At 47.8% G+C, this 13,376-nt stretch overlaps 1 pseudogene; it reads left to right on the forward strand.

Annotated features, from left to right (window-relative positions):
- The first annotated feature begins 379 nt into the window (after window positions 1-379).
- Window positions 380-12,718, forward strand: LOC136531633 (glutamate receptor 3.4-like; annotated as a pseudogene).
- The last annotated feature ends 658 nt before the right edge of the window (window positions 12,719-13,376 follow it).

Genomic DNA, 13,376 nt, shown 5'->3' on the forward strand with positions numbered 1-13,376 from the left:
TAAATGCAGGTGGCTCGGCGCCAGCCACTCTGGCGCTGAGCCTCCTGGCAGTCCATTTCCCTGTGCCCAGGAGCTCAGCGCCAGTGACCGTGGCGCCGAGCTCGGCGCCACTAGAAGTCTATTTGTAAGAAACTTTTGAAAAAAGAGTCAAATAGTAAAAAATTCAGCTTTTTTTTGGCCTGCTAACTGGATGAGTCTAGCTGGCTGGATGCCTGGACTCTCTCTATTACATCGACGGACTAGACGACTCTAGAGGCAAGACGATCCTCCTATATAAATATCAATCATGCAGCAGCAGAAGAGACGTTCTTCAGACACAAGCAAGCAAGCACCAGTCCTCTCCCACTTCCTTCTCCAGCACAGCAGAGATCAGGTGATCATGGCGTTGTCCGCCACCACCCTCCTCCTCTGGTTGCTCTGCCTCTGCACCGTCTTGCCAGTCGCCATGCAGGCGGCGCGCCCGACCAACATCACCATCGGCGCCCTCTTCGCCTTCAACTCCGTCATCGGAAGGTCCGCCAGGACCGCCATCCAGCTCGCCGTCGACGACGTCAACCGCGACCCCACGGTTCTGAGCGGCACCAACCTCAGCGTCGTCTTACAGGACACCAACTGCAGCGGATTCGCAGGCATAATCCAAGGTAGGAGTAGACTACTCTCTCAATCTCTCTCTCTCTCCCTCTGTCTGGACTGCACAGTCTGCGCTGCACTGCATTCCATTTGTTTTCTGCACAAGAGCATGGACATTGATTGCATCAAGATGTGAACCCCCTACCTCAGTCCTTTATTTCTTTTGTAAGTGCCCTTCCATTTTACAAAATTTTCAAGATTCTCCAGTCACATCGAATCTTTAGGACGCATGTATGAAGCATTAAATATAAATAAAAAATATAACTAATTACACAGTTTAGACGAAATTCACGAGACGAATCTTTTAAGCCTAATTAGACTTATGATTGGACACTAATTGCCTAAATAACAATGAAAGTGTTACAGTACCCTTTCATCAAAAAATTCGCCAACTAAACAAGGCCTAAGTATATATCTTTTTTTCCTTATCAAGATATGCATAGAGCCACCGTGTCAAACTGCATGGGACTCATGCATTGCACATTCCACGCCATCACATTCAGAGTTTCACCAAACATACAGAGAGAGAGAGAGTACTGAATTAATTCCCAGAGTTTTCTGGAATCAAACATTTTTTAAGTTTGATCAAATGTGTACAAAAGAAATCATTTGGATACATCATAAAATATATTTCCATAATATACATGCTCATCCGGTGTGACAAATATTTATGCTCTTTTTTTATAAATCTGATCAAATATAAAAAAAGTTTGTCATAATTAACATCATCGCTAGATGCGAGTCCTAACTCGTACATTAGCGGAGCCAGAAACTCTTAGAAGCTTGGGCAATCTTCACTATGCAAAAAGAATTTAGCTAGTAAATTAGAGTCCTCTTCTTTGGTATAAACGAATTTTTCTATTAAAAATCATGGACGAGCCCAACCGGCCGCCCGGATGTCCGGGCGATGGCTCCGCCACTGAACTCGTATGTGTATGAGACATGGGTCCATGTCACATATAAGATACGAAGAAAACTCTCTATTTTCCGGATAGTTGGGGGGAGGGGGACGAAAAAAATAAGTGGAAGATAAATTTTGCCTTCTTAATAATATAAAATATTATTATTATATTAGTATATATACATTATATTTATATTATGTATAAATAGATATAAATATAAATATAGATAGTTGGATCTAGTCCATATGCATCTAGAAAAAATCAAAACGCCTTATAATTTGAAAGGAGAGGAGTCCTATAATAGCTGAATCAACCGAGTTTAATTTTATAATAACAATTGTGCGCGTGTCATCAGTTAAACTAATCACCAGATGAGGCAGGCGGCAGCCTATCCAAATCCAATCCATTAGTCAATGAGCGTGTCATATGTTTCTACTGCTCTGCTGCACAGTCAACTATGTTGGAACCGGTGGTGACCACCGAGTTCACGATCTTAGAGCAGGCTTGCAGCCGGTCCGGCTCGTCACCACGAGCCTGCACTCCCACAGGTTCCAGGTCCACCAGAGCTACAACATATAAGGTCTTTAGGCCTTACTCAACCCAAAAGACTAGCCTGATAGGTGGGGGCTTCTCTCGCCTTATATGTTGTGCTCTCCCACCATCGCTACACGATGTGGGACTAAACCCCAACAATCTCCCCCTTAGTCACACATCGGGGTGCCCCCGCCATATGTGACGCTCGAGATTTTTTATCGGGTTTAACTTTTCTGACCAAGGGGGTTCTGATACCAATTGTTGGAACCGGTGGTGACCACCGAGTTCATGATCTTGGAGCTAGCTTACAGCCGGCTCAGCTCGTTACCACGAGCCTACGCTCCCACAGGTCCCAGGTCCACCGGAGCTACAACATATAAGGTCTTGGGCCTTCCCAACCCAAAAGACTAGCCTTATAGGTGAGGGTTCTCCCACCTTATATGTTGTGCTCCCCACAATCGCTACACGATGTGGGACTAAACCCCAACAATCTCCTCCTTAGTCACACATCAGGGTGTCCCCGCCATATGTGTGACGCTGAGATTTTTTATTGGGTTTAGCTTTTTTCTGACCTCGGGTACTGGTGACCACCGAGTTCACGATCTTAGAGCGGGCTTGCAGCTGGCCCGGCTTGTTACCACGAGCATGCGCTTCCATAGGTCCCAGGTCCACCAGAGCTACAACATATAAGGTCTTTGGGCCTTACTCAACCCAAAACACTAGCCTGATAGGTGGGGGCTTCTCTCGCCTTATATGTTGTGCTCCCCCACCATCGCTACACGATGTGGGACTAAACCCCAACAATCTCCCCCTTAGTCACACATCGGGGTGCCCCCGCCATATGTGACGCTCGAGATTTTTTATCGGGTTTAGCTTTTCTGACCATGGGCTTTGATACCAATTGTTGGAACCGGTGGTGACCTACCGAGTTCATGATCTTAAAGCGGGCTTGCAGCCGGCCCGACTCGTTACCATGAGCCTACGCTCCCACAGGTCCTAGGTTCACCGGAGCTACAACATATAAGGTCTTTGGACCTTACTCAACCCAAAAGACTAGCCTGATAGGTGGGGGCTTCTCTCACCTTATATGTTGTGCTCCCCCATCATCGCTACATGATGTGGGACTAAACCCCAACAACTACTGCCATGGATGGGATGCCACTGTCCACTGATGAGTGATGACTGATCTGAATGAACCTGAAACCCTGCAGCCTGGCCTGGAGCTGATGGAGAAGGAGGTGGTGGCCAGTGGTGGGCCCCTAGTCCTCGGTCATTGCGCATGTCGTCACCCACGTCGCCAACGAGCTACGCGTGCCGCTGGTGTCCTTCGCAGCCACAGACTCGGCGCTCGCCTCCACGCAGTACCCCTACTTCGTCCGCGCCGTGCACGACGACCGCATCCAGATGACCGCCATCGCCAACATCGTGTCGCTCTACGGATGGAGGGAGGTCACCGCCGTCTACGTCGACGATGACTACGGCCGTGGAGGCGTCGTCGCGCTCGCAGACGCGCTGGAGGCCACACGCGCCAGGTTGTCAGTACAAGGCCGTGTTCCCGCTTAGGCGCCGACCACGCCACGCTCACCGGCCTCCTGCTGCGCGCCAACTCGATGGAGTCTCGCGTCTTTGTCGTCCACAGCCAGCACGGACTCAGGCCCCTGACTAGTTAGATTGATCTCTAATCCCAAACTAGACCCAACAATCCAAGTTGGCTATTTGATCCGCGTTCTGATCGGGGGCGCCCAGCCCACTATGGCTAGGAGGGCCCCATGTCACACTGCACAATAAATAGAGGTGGGGGCCAGCGGCTCTGAGTATGAGGTTCGCCTGAGCTGAACTCCCCACCAAAACCTAAACCCTAATCCTGATTAGAGAGGGGCGCAACCAGTGACGGAAAGCCACCAGCCGCGCTGTCCCACTCCACCGACGTCGATGACTTTATCGACCTCTTCCCCGAATGTCGTTGCCCGTACGTAGACTTCACTGACTCTATGGCGGACACGAGCGGATCCTCCTCCAAGGGCACAGACGGTTAGCCTTTTCATCTTTTCCTCTCCCTCTAGATCTAGTAGTTTAAAGTTTTAGGGTGTGTTCATCATGTTTATAGTAAGATGTACCCGCTAGATCTATGGCTAAGGTCATGTTCTTCTCTGCAATGGTACTAGAGCTAGGTCTTCTAGGGCTTTTAGATCTAGATCGGGTGAACGAAAAACGAATCGGGTTAATCCTAACCCTAACCGTAACCGGGTGAAGCACAGAGAAGAGAAAGCGTGTCGGTTTTTGGAAAGGATCTCAAAGCTGAACCCTAACCCGTGAATCCAGTCTAGGGAAGAACAACTAGTGAACAAAACCCTAACCCTAACCAAACCCTAATCCCCAAATCGGACAAATCCGAGAAGAAAAGAAAGGAAACTCAAATCGGAGAAGAAGAAGGGGAAAGGGGGAAGAGCCCTACCTTGTCGTGCACCGTGTTGCCGCCTCGTCGGCGCACGAGAAGAAGCCGCCGCTGCCACTAGGGCACGACACCCACCGACACGGCTGCTGTGAGGCCTCTGGCATAGTGCGCCGTGGCCAGGCCACTCGACGGTGGCGCGCTCACCCGCTGGGGAGCGCGCACGCCGGTGATGGGGCCGACGACGGCGCCATGGCTCTGCCGTCATCGCTCGCTCTCGCTCGGTGTCGACGTGGCGCTGAGAGGAAGAAGCGGGAGAAGAGGGAATGGGATAGGCTTATGAGGGAGGTGACGGGCGCTGGTTTTGATCGGCCGAAACGGTTGCTCGGCCGTCCGATTCAATCCGACGGCGGAGGGCGAACAGGCCAGTTTCGGCTGGCGCGTGGCCACGCGGCTTTGCCGGCCCATGCCCATGTTGCGGCCTGGGAAGGCAGAGCTGTGTCGAGCTATTGCCGGTTTTGAGCCAAAGCGAAGGAGTCATTTTTCTTTTTTATTTTCCAGAAAAGGTTTTATTTCCTAGAAAATGGATAAATGGCTTAAAGAAAATAAGAAAAGTGATTTTTTCCTGTGGGTAAAATTCACTAAATTGAGATTATTTTTCCGCTGCTAAAGAAATTGTTTATTCTCAGTTATTTTGAACCAACATGATATTTAATTGGAGAAAAAGAGATTGACATGATTATGATGTTGTTATTTTCTGACCAACGTTGTTAATAACAATATCATAATTTTAATGATTTTATGCATTATTTTTATTTCTGCCCAACGGTGATGTAGATTTAATGTATAAACAGTTGTATGTTTTAATTTTGACCAACGTTGGAATCAAGACATAGCAATTGTTGTTATTATTTATGTTCTCACTCTATATGAATTGTGTTTTCAGGCGGATACAACTTGATGGGTTGTATCAAAGAGATCCCCACTCTCAAAGGTGACAACTACATAGGAGTGAAGAAAAAGATTGATCTGTCCTTTATCTTGGCTGATGTGGACTGGGTAGTCATCTCACCGTGTCCCATTAAGCCTATGGCACCAGTGAGGGAGACAAACGAGACTGATGCCAGCTTGGGCAACTAGAGAGAGGGATTTTGCATTCCAAAAGATGTCCTATGACCTTGAGCATAGGAAGTGGGTCACTAACAACAAGAAATATTTGGCTATGATAAAGAACATGATTGAGCCTACAATTATGGGCTCAATCCTAGAGTGTGACACGGTCACCGAGTACCTCAATAGAATAAAGAGATCAGTTCACTGGCTCTTCAAAAACATCTGCTACCCAGCTGATAAAGCAGCTGGTGATAGAGAGGTACTCTGAAAATGGTGGCATAAGAGAGCACATACTAAGGATGAGTAATTTGGCATCCAAGCTAAAATCAATGGATCTGGCTCTCAAGGAAGAATTCCTTATCTATCTGATTTTTGCTTCCTTGCCAAAATAATTTAACATTTTTGTTGTCAACTACAACATACAGCCCAAGAAGTGGGACTTAGAGAGGCTCATGGCTATGTGTGTGCAAGAGGAGGAGAGAATGAAAGCTACCAATGGTGGCACTATCAATTATGTGAAAGATAACAAGAAAAAGAATAATAATGCTAACTCCTCCTCAAAGTCAAAGGGAAAGGGTCCCATGCCGCATCAGCCTCAGTAGAACAAGTTCACAGTAGAGAAAGACTAGTGTCTCTATTGCAAGAAGACGGGACATTATAAGAAAGATTGTCTCGATTACTTAAAGATGACCATGGCAAAGAAAGGTGAGAACATTATTACATTCATAAATGAATCCCTGTATGTATAGTATTCGAAATCTACTTGGTGGATTGACTCAGGTGTAACTGTTCATGTTGCTAATTCCTTATAGGAATTCCGTTCGACGAGGACTACGCAAAGAAGAGAAAGACACGTTAAAGTTGCAAATGGAGTCCGAGCAGATGTTGAAGCCGTTGGCGATCTTTCTCTAGAGCTTGCTGATGGCTTCACACTTTTACTTAGAGATGTACTTTATGTTCCCTCCTTACAGAGAAACTTGATTAGTGTTTCATGCTTGGACAATGATGGATATGATTGCCATTTTATAAATGGCAAATGTAAGATAACATTTAATAATGCATGTGATGGTTTTGCTATCTTACAAAATGAGCTTTATTTGTTATCACTACGTGATGATGTGAACATTGCGTGCGACAATGAGAATGTATCCTCGTCTGCGGATGTAAATAGAAAAACGAAAGAGAGCTCACTGATGCGTCAGTCGAAATTATGGCACTGTCGTTTAGGCCTATATTTCAAGGGGGAGAATAGAAAGACTAGTTAAGAATGATATTCTTCCTCCATTAGAGTTCTTAGATTTAGAACAATGCAGAGAATGCATAAAAGGGAAAGTATATAAAGAAAATTAAGAAAGATGGCAAACGAAGCGTAGAAATTTTATAGATTATTCACACAGACATCTATGGTCCGTTTCCTATAAAGAGTGTGGATGGTTATGATTCGTTCATAACATTCACAGATGATTACTCCCGTTATGGCAACATTTATCAAATCAAAGAAAGAACAGAAGCATTGGATAAATTTAAGATATTTAAGGCAAAAGTTGAAAACCAACACAGTTTAAAGATTAAGATAGTCAGGTCCGACCGTGGGGGGGAATTACTATGGTCGGCATACCCCATATGGCCAAGTTCATGGACCTTTTGCAAGGTTCTTACAGGAGAATGGCATAGTAGCCCAGTATTCTATACCGGGCGAACCTCAGTAGAATGGAGTAGCTGAAAGACGCAATCGTACCCTGATGGATATGGTGCGTAGTATGATAAGTTACTCCACCTTACCATTGAGCCTATGGATGGAGGTGTTAAAAACCGCCATTCATATTCTCAATAGAGTACCAAGTAAGTCGGTGCCCAAAATACCATATGAGTTGTGGACAGGAAGAGTACCCTCACTAAACCACTAACGTGTGTGGGGGAGTCCTGCTGAGGCTAAAGTATTTAACCAAATCATTGGGAAGCTAGATCAAAAACAGTAAGTTGTCATTTCATTGGCTACCCAAAAAAGTCAAAATGTTTTCATTTCTACTGTCCAGACAGACATACAAAGTTTGTGGAAACGAGACACGCTGTCTTCCTAGAGGATGAAATTATGAGGAGGAGCATGGTAGCTTCGAGAAATTGACCTTAAGAGAAGCGGGTGTATGCGCCCACTCTGATGATTCATGAGCCATTTTTCTCATTACCTGCTATCGCTGCACCGACAGTGCAAGATACTGTGGTGCAAGCACATGTTGTTATTCTGCCTATGGCAACAATGAATGACGATGAGGAACCTGTTCTTCAGGATCCTGTAGAACCTATTGCCACACATGAGGGGGAGCAACAACAACCTCAAACAGAAGATGTGCCAAATGTGGAGGCTCCTAGAAGGTCTCATAGAGTTAGAAAATTAGCTATTCCTACTGACTATGAAGTATACAACACTGAGGAATTTCAAATGGAGGATGATTCCTACCTCATTTGAAGAAGCCATGAGAAGTGATCATTCATCAAAGTGGCTTGAGGCCATGGAAGATGAAATGAAATCTATGAATGCCAATAAAGTTTGGGACTCAGAAATAATTCCTAAAGGAGCCAAAACAGTAGGCCGTAAATGGGTCTACAAAACAAAACCTGACTCTCAAGAGAATATAGAGAGATATAAAGCGCGACTTGTGGCAAAATGCTTTATGCAAAGAGAAGGGATTGATTACAATGAGTCATTTTCTCCAGTCTCATGTAAGAATTCCTTCAGAATCATAATGGCATTAGTGGCACATTATGATTTAGAATTACATCAGATGGATGTAAAGATGGCATTTCTCAACGGGGATTTGGAGGAAAATGTTTACATGGCACAATCGAAAGGTTTTGTCATAGAAGGAAAAGAACGAATGGGATGCTGCCTAAAGAAATCCATTTATGGATTAAAACAAACTTCAAGACAATGGTACTTGAAGTTTATCAGACAATAAGGAATTTTGGGTTTAAAGAGAATGTAGAGAACAATTGTGTCTATGCAAAGTTTAAGAATGGGAAGTTTATCTTCCTTGTCCTATATGTGGATGATATCTTACTTGCTAGTAGTGATGTCAGTCTACTACTAGAGAATTAAGTTTTTATCCTCAAAATTTGATATAAAAGATCTTGGTGAAGCTTCGTTTGTTCTAGGGATCGAGATTCACCGAAATAGAAGTAAAGGGGTATTAGGACTGTCACAAAAGGCATACATAGAAAAGATATTAAAGAAATTCAATATGCACAAATGTAGTCTCTCACCTGCTCCTATAGTCAAGGCCTCAAGGGCGACAGATATGAGGATTTTCAATGCCCTAGGAACCAGTATAAGATCGATCAAATGAAAATGGTTCCATATGCTTCAGTTGTAGGAAGCTTGCAATATGCTCAAGTATGTACGCGCCCTGACTTGGCATTTGTTGCCGGGTTACTTGGCAGATTCCAGAGCAATCCTGGAACAGAACATTAAAAATTAGTAAAGAAAGTATTGCATTATTTGCAAGGAACGAAAAACCTCATGATGACGTATAGAAGATCAGATTCACTCCATATAGTGGGATATTCAGATTCTGATTATACGGGTGATGATACAAAATCCACGTCTGGATATGTATTCACTCTCACAGGTTGAGCTATTTCATGGAAAAGCTCAAAGCAAACCGTCACTATATCATTCATAATGTATGCTGAGATTGTAGCGTGTTATGAGGCAACAGGGCTGGTGAACTGGCTAAAAAAGTTCATACCCAGTTTAAAGGTGGTTAACGACATCTATAGACCACTTAAGTTATACTACGATAATAATCCCGTAGTACAGTATGCTCACAATAATAAGTCAAGTGGTGCTGCCAAACACATTGACATAAAGTATTATGTTGTGAAAGATAAAGTCCGGGATCATGTCTTAAGTCTTGAGCATATAAGTACCGAAAAGATGCTCGCGGATCCGCTAACAAAAGGCTTACCACCCAACGTGTTTAGAGAACATGTAGCCGACATGGGTTTAAGGGAAAGCCTATAATTCCTGGATAAAAGAAGGCCCAAAGTTAAGTATCTATTTCAGAACAGAGTGGTGTGTTGTAATTGTTAAATCTATCGATAATTGACCGTGACGATGAAACATGCTCTATGCGCTAATCTGTAATGGAATGAACAAAAGTAAATGTTATGAAATTGAAAGATGGTAGGAGATCAAGGGGGAGATTGTTAGATTGATCTCTAATCTCAAACTGGGCCCAACGGCCCAGTTGAGCCTTTGATCCGCACCCTGATCGGGGGCACCCAGCCCACTATGGCTGGAGAGCCCATGTCACACTGCGCAATAAATAGAGGTGGGAGCCGGCGGCTCTGAGTACAAGGTTCACCTGAGCCGAACGTCCCACCGAAACCTAAACCCTAATCCCGATCAGAGAGGGGCGTAGCTAGTGACAGGAAGTCACCAGCCGTGTCGTTCCGCTCCACCGACGTCGACGACTTTGTTGACCACTTCCCCGAACGTCGCTGCCCGTGCGCAAACTTCACCGACTCCATGGTGGACGCGAGCGGATCCTCCTCCAAGGGCATAGACTCAGCCTTTTCCATCTTTTTCTCTCCCTCTAGATCTAGTAGTTCAAAGTTCTAGGATGTGTTCATCATGTTTATAATAAGCTGTACCCGCAGATCTACGGCGAAGCTCATGTTCTTCTTTACATCGACGTCTTCGCCGCCCCGCATGACCTCGGCATGATGGTCGCAGAGTACGCCTGGATCGCGACGGACTGGCTCGTCGCCGCCGCCATCGATGGTGCGGGTGCCGCCTCTGAGTCTAATAATATACAGGGCGTCCTCACGCTGCGCCAGTACACGCCGGACTCGGACGCCAAGGCGTCGCTCGTCTCTCGCCGGCGTCGAACCACCTAGCAACAATAATGCCGCCGCCGCCGTCAACGCGTACGACCTCTTCGCCTATGACTCCGTCTGGATTGCGGCACACGCTATCGACCAGTTCCTCGACGAAGCCGGCTGCAACGGCACCTTCTCCGCCGACCCCAACATCCGCGACGCCAACGGCAGCACGCTGGGAGCCTGGAACTCAGCGCGCTCAGGGTGTTCGACCAGGGCGAGCAGCTGCTCCAGAAGATCATGCTCGCCAACTTCACCGGCGTCACGGGCGCGTGGGGTTCCAGTTCGACGCCGATGGGAATGGGACTGGGAGTGGGACCCTCATCAACCCGGCCTACGAGATCCTCAACGTCGGCGGTAATACGGGCGTCCGCCGGGTCGCCTACTGGTCCAACTACACGCGCCTGTCGGTGGACGCGCCCACGCTGCTCGACGACGGCGGGCCGCCGCCAACAGCACCAGCACGACACCCCAGCAACAGCAGAAGGATCAGCAGCAGCAGATGTCCAGCGTCACCTGGCCCGGCGGCACCTCGGACACGCCGCGCGGGTGGGTGTTCGCCGACAATGGCCAGCCGCTGAGGATCGGCGTGCCGTACCGGACGTCGTACAAGGAGTTCGTGTCCAGGGACGACACGAGCAAAGACGGCGTGAGCGGCTACTGCGTCGACGTGTTCAAGGCGGCGTTGCAGCAGCTCCCGTACCCGGTGCCGGTGTCGTTCGTCCTGTTCGGCGACGGCGAGACGAGCCCCAGCTACGACGAGCTGGTGCAGAATGTGGCGGACGGCTTCTTCGACGCCGCGGTGGGCGACATCTCGATCGTGACGAACCGGACGCGGGTGGTGGACTTCACGCAGCCGTACATCGACTCCGGGCTAGTGGTCGTGTGACTCGTGTCCACGGTGAAGGCCAGGAGCTCCGACGAGTGGGCCTTCCTCAAGCCCTTCACGCCGGAGTTGTGGGGCACCTTTGTCGGTTTCTGCATCTTCATCGGCGCCGTGGTGTGGATCCTGGAGCACCGGCACAACGAGGAGTTCCGGGGGTCGCCGTGGAACCAGATGCGCACCATCTTCTGGTTCAGCTTCGCCGCAGTGTTCTTCTCGCAAAGTGAGTCGTGAGTAGAGCTGGCCGGTGAATCAATCCAATGTGTCGATCGATTCAGCAATCAGCATCTTAATTTCAGGTGAATCTGAAATCCTAATGAAAAGTGAAATGCATGCAGGAGAGGAGACTGTTAGCAGTCTTGGTCGCTTCGTCGTCATCATGTGGCTCTTGGTGGTTCTCATCATCACCCAGAGCTACACAGCCAGCTGACGTCCATCCTGACGGTGCAGCAGCTGTCGACGGGCATCCAAGGCATCAACGACCTCCTCGCCGGCAACCACCCCATCGGCTACCAGCAAGGCTCCTTCGCCGGGAGCTACATGATCAAGGAGCTGGGCGTCAAGGCGTCGCGCCTCCGGGAGCTGCCCATCGACGCGTACGCCGACAGCCTGCAGCGCGGACCCATCAACGGTGGCGTGGCGGCCATCGTCGACGAGCTGCCCTACGTGGAGCTCTTCCTCTCCTTCAACTGCCAGTTCAGGACGGTGGGCCAGGAGTTCAGCAAGGGCGGATGGGGATTCGTAAGTCCAACATGCATGTTTTTTCTTTTTTTGTACCAACGACGACGACGATCTGTGGAAACACAATAGGCGTTCCCGCACGACCCCCCCCCCCCCCCCCCCCCCCCCGGGCTGTGGACCTGTCGACGGCCATCCTGAAGCTGTCGGAGAGCGGCGACCTGCAGCGGATGCACGACAATTGGCAACACGGGGACGTGCGACTCCACCGACGGCGTGGGCGGCCCCGTAAGGCTCAGCGTGGCCAACTTCGGGGGCCTCTTCCTTATCTGCGTTGTCGCCCTGCTCGTCTACTTCGCCAGGATACTTTTCCAGTTCTGCCAGTACCACCGCCACGGGACCAGCGACGGCGCCAAAGAGGAGGACGACGGCGGCGGCGGCCCGTTCCCTGACAAGGAGAAGAGCCTGCGCCGGCTCGCCAGGCAGACCAGCATTCCGGACTTCATGTTCTTCGTGGACATGAAGGAGTCCGAGGTCAAGAGGGCCATCCGGAGCAGCTCCAACAAGTCACTATCGGAATCGCAAGCTTTGCCGAGTGCCAATAACTTTGCCGAGTTTTTTTATCTCGGGCATTCGGTAAAGGCTGTCTTTGCCGAGTGCCCAACCTCGAACACTCGACAAAGACACGACCCTCGACAAAGCTGATCTTTGCCGAGTGCTCAGTTTCAGCACTCGGTAAAGACGTCCTCTTTGCTGAGTGCTCAGACATACCACTCGGTAAATACTTTCTTTGCCGAGTGTCAACGTCTCACACTCGGCAAATTTTGGCCCGCCGTTAAACCAGCCTGCCGCCGTCAGCTCTTTGCCGAGTGTACAAATGCAACCCTTGGCAAAGAATGTCTTTGCCGAGTGTCAAAAGCAGACACTCGGCAAAGTATAATTTTTTTTTTGACTCCTGCACTTCAAAAATTTTCACCTTTCCACATACCACATTTGGTACTCCATGCTTAAGTTTGGTGTATTTTTGAATTTATTTGCTATATTTAACTAATTAATTGCATTTCAAGCAATTTTTTTGAATTAAGTTAAATTTGAATCGCAAGTGATTCAAATATTTGGAAAAATGAGTATAAAATTGATATTCATGTTATTCAACCCAGTTTGAGGCCTTACCTATAAGATTATAAGGGTTTTCGAACATCTTATTTCGGAAACACGACCCCGAGCGTGTGGTTGAATGGTTTTTAAATACTATAAAAAACAAAGGAAGTCCGAAAATCATGAAATTTGATAAGATGTCATGATATCATATGTGGAGGTTGTGGTAAAAAATTGAGAAGGTGTCACATAAGTTGTCACGTAC

Source organism: Miscanthus floridulus, unplaced genomic scaffold, assembly GCF_019320115.1.
Source record: "Miscanthus floridulus cultivar M001 unplaced genomic scaffold, ASM1932011v1 fs_396_1_2, whole genome shotgun sequence".
In the NCBI taxonomy this organism is placed as follows: domain Eukaryota; kingdom Viridiplantae; phylum Streptophyta; class Magnoliopsida; order Poales; family Poaceae; genus Miscanthus; species Miscanthus floridulus.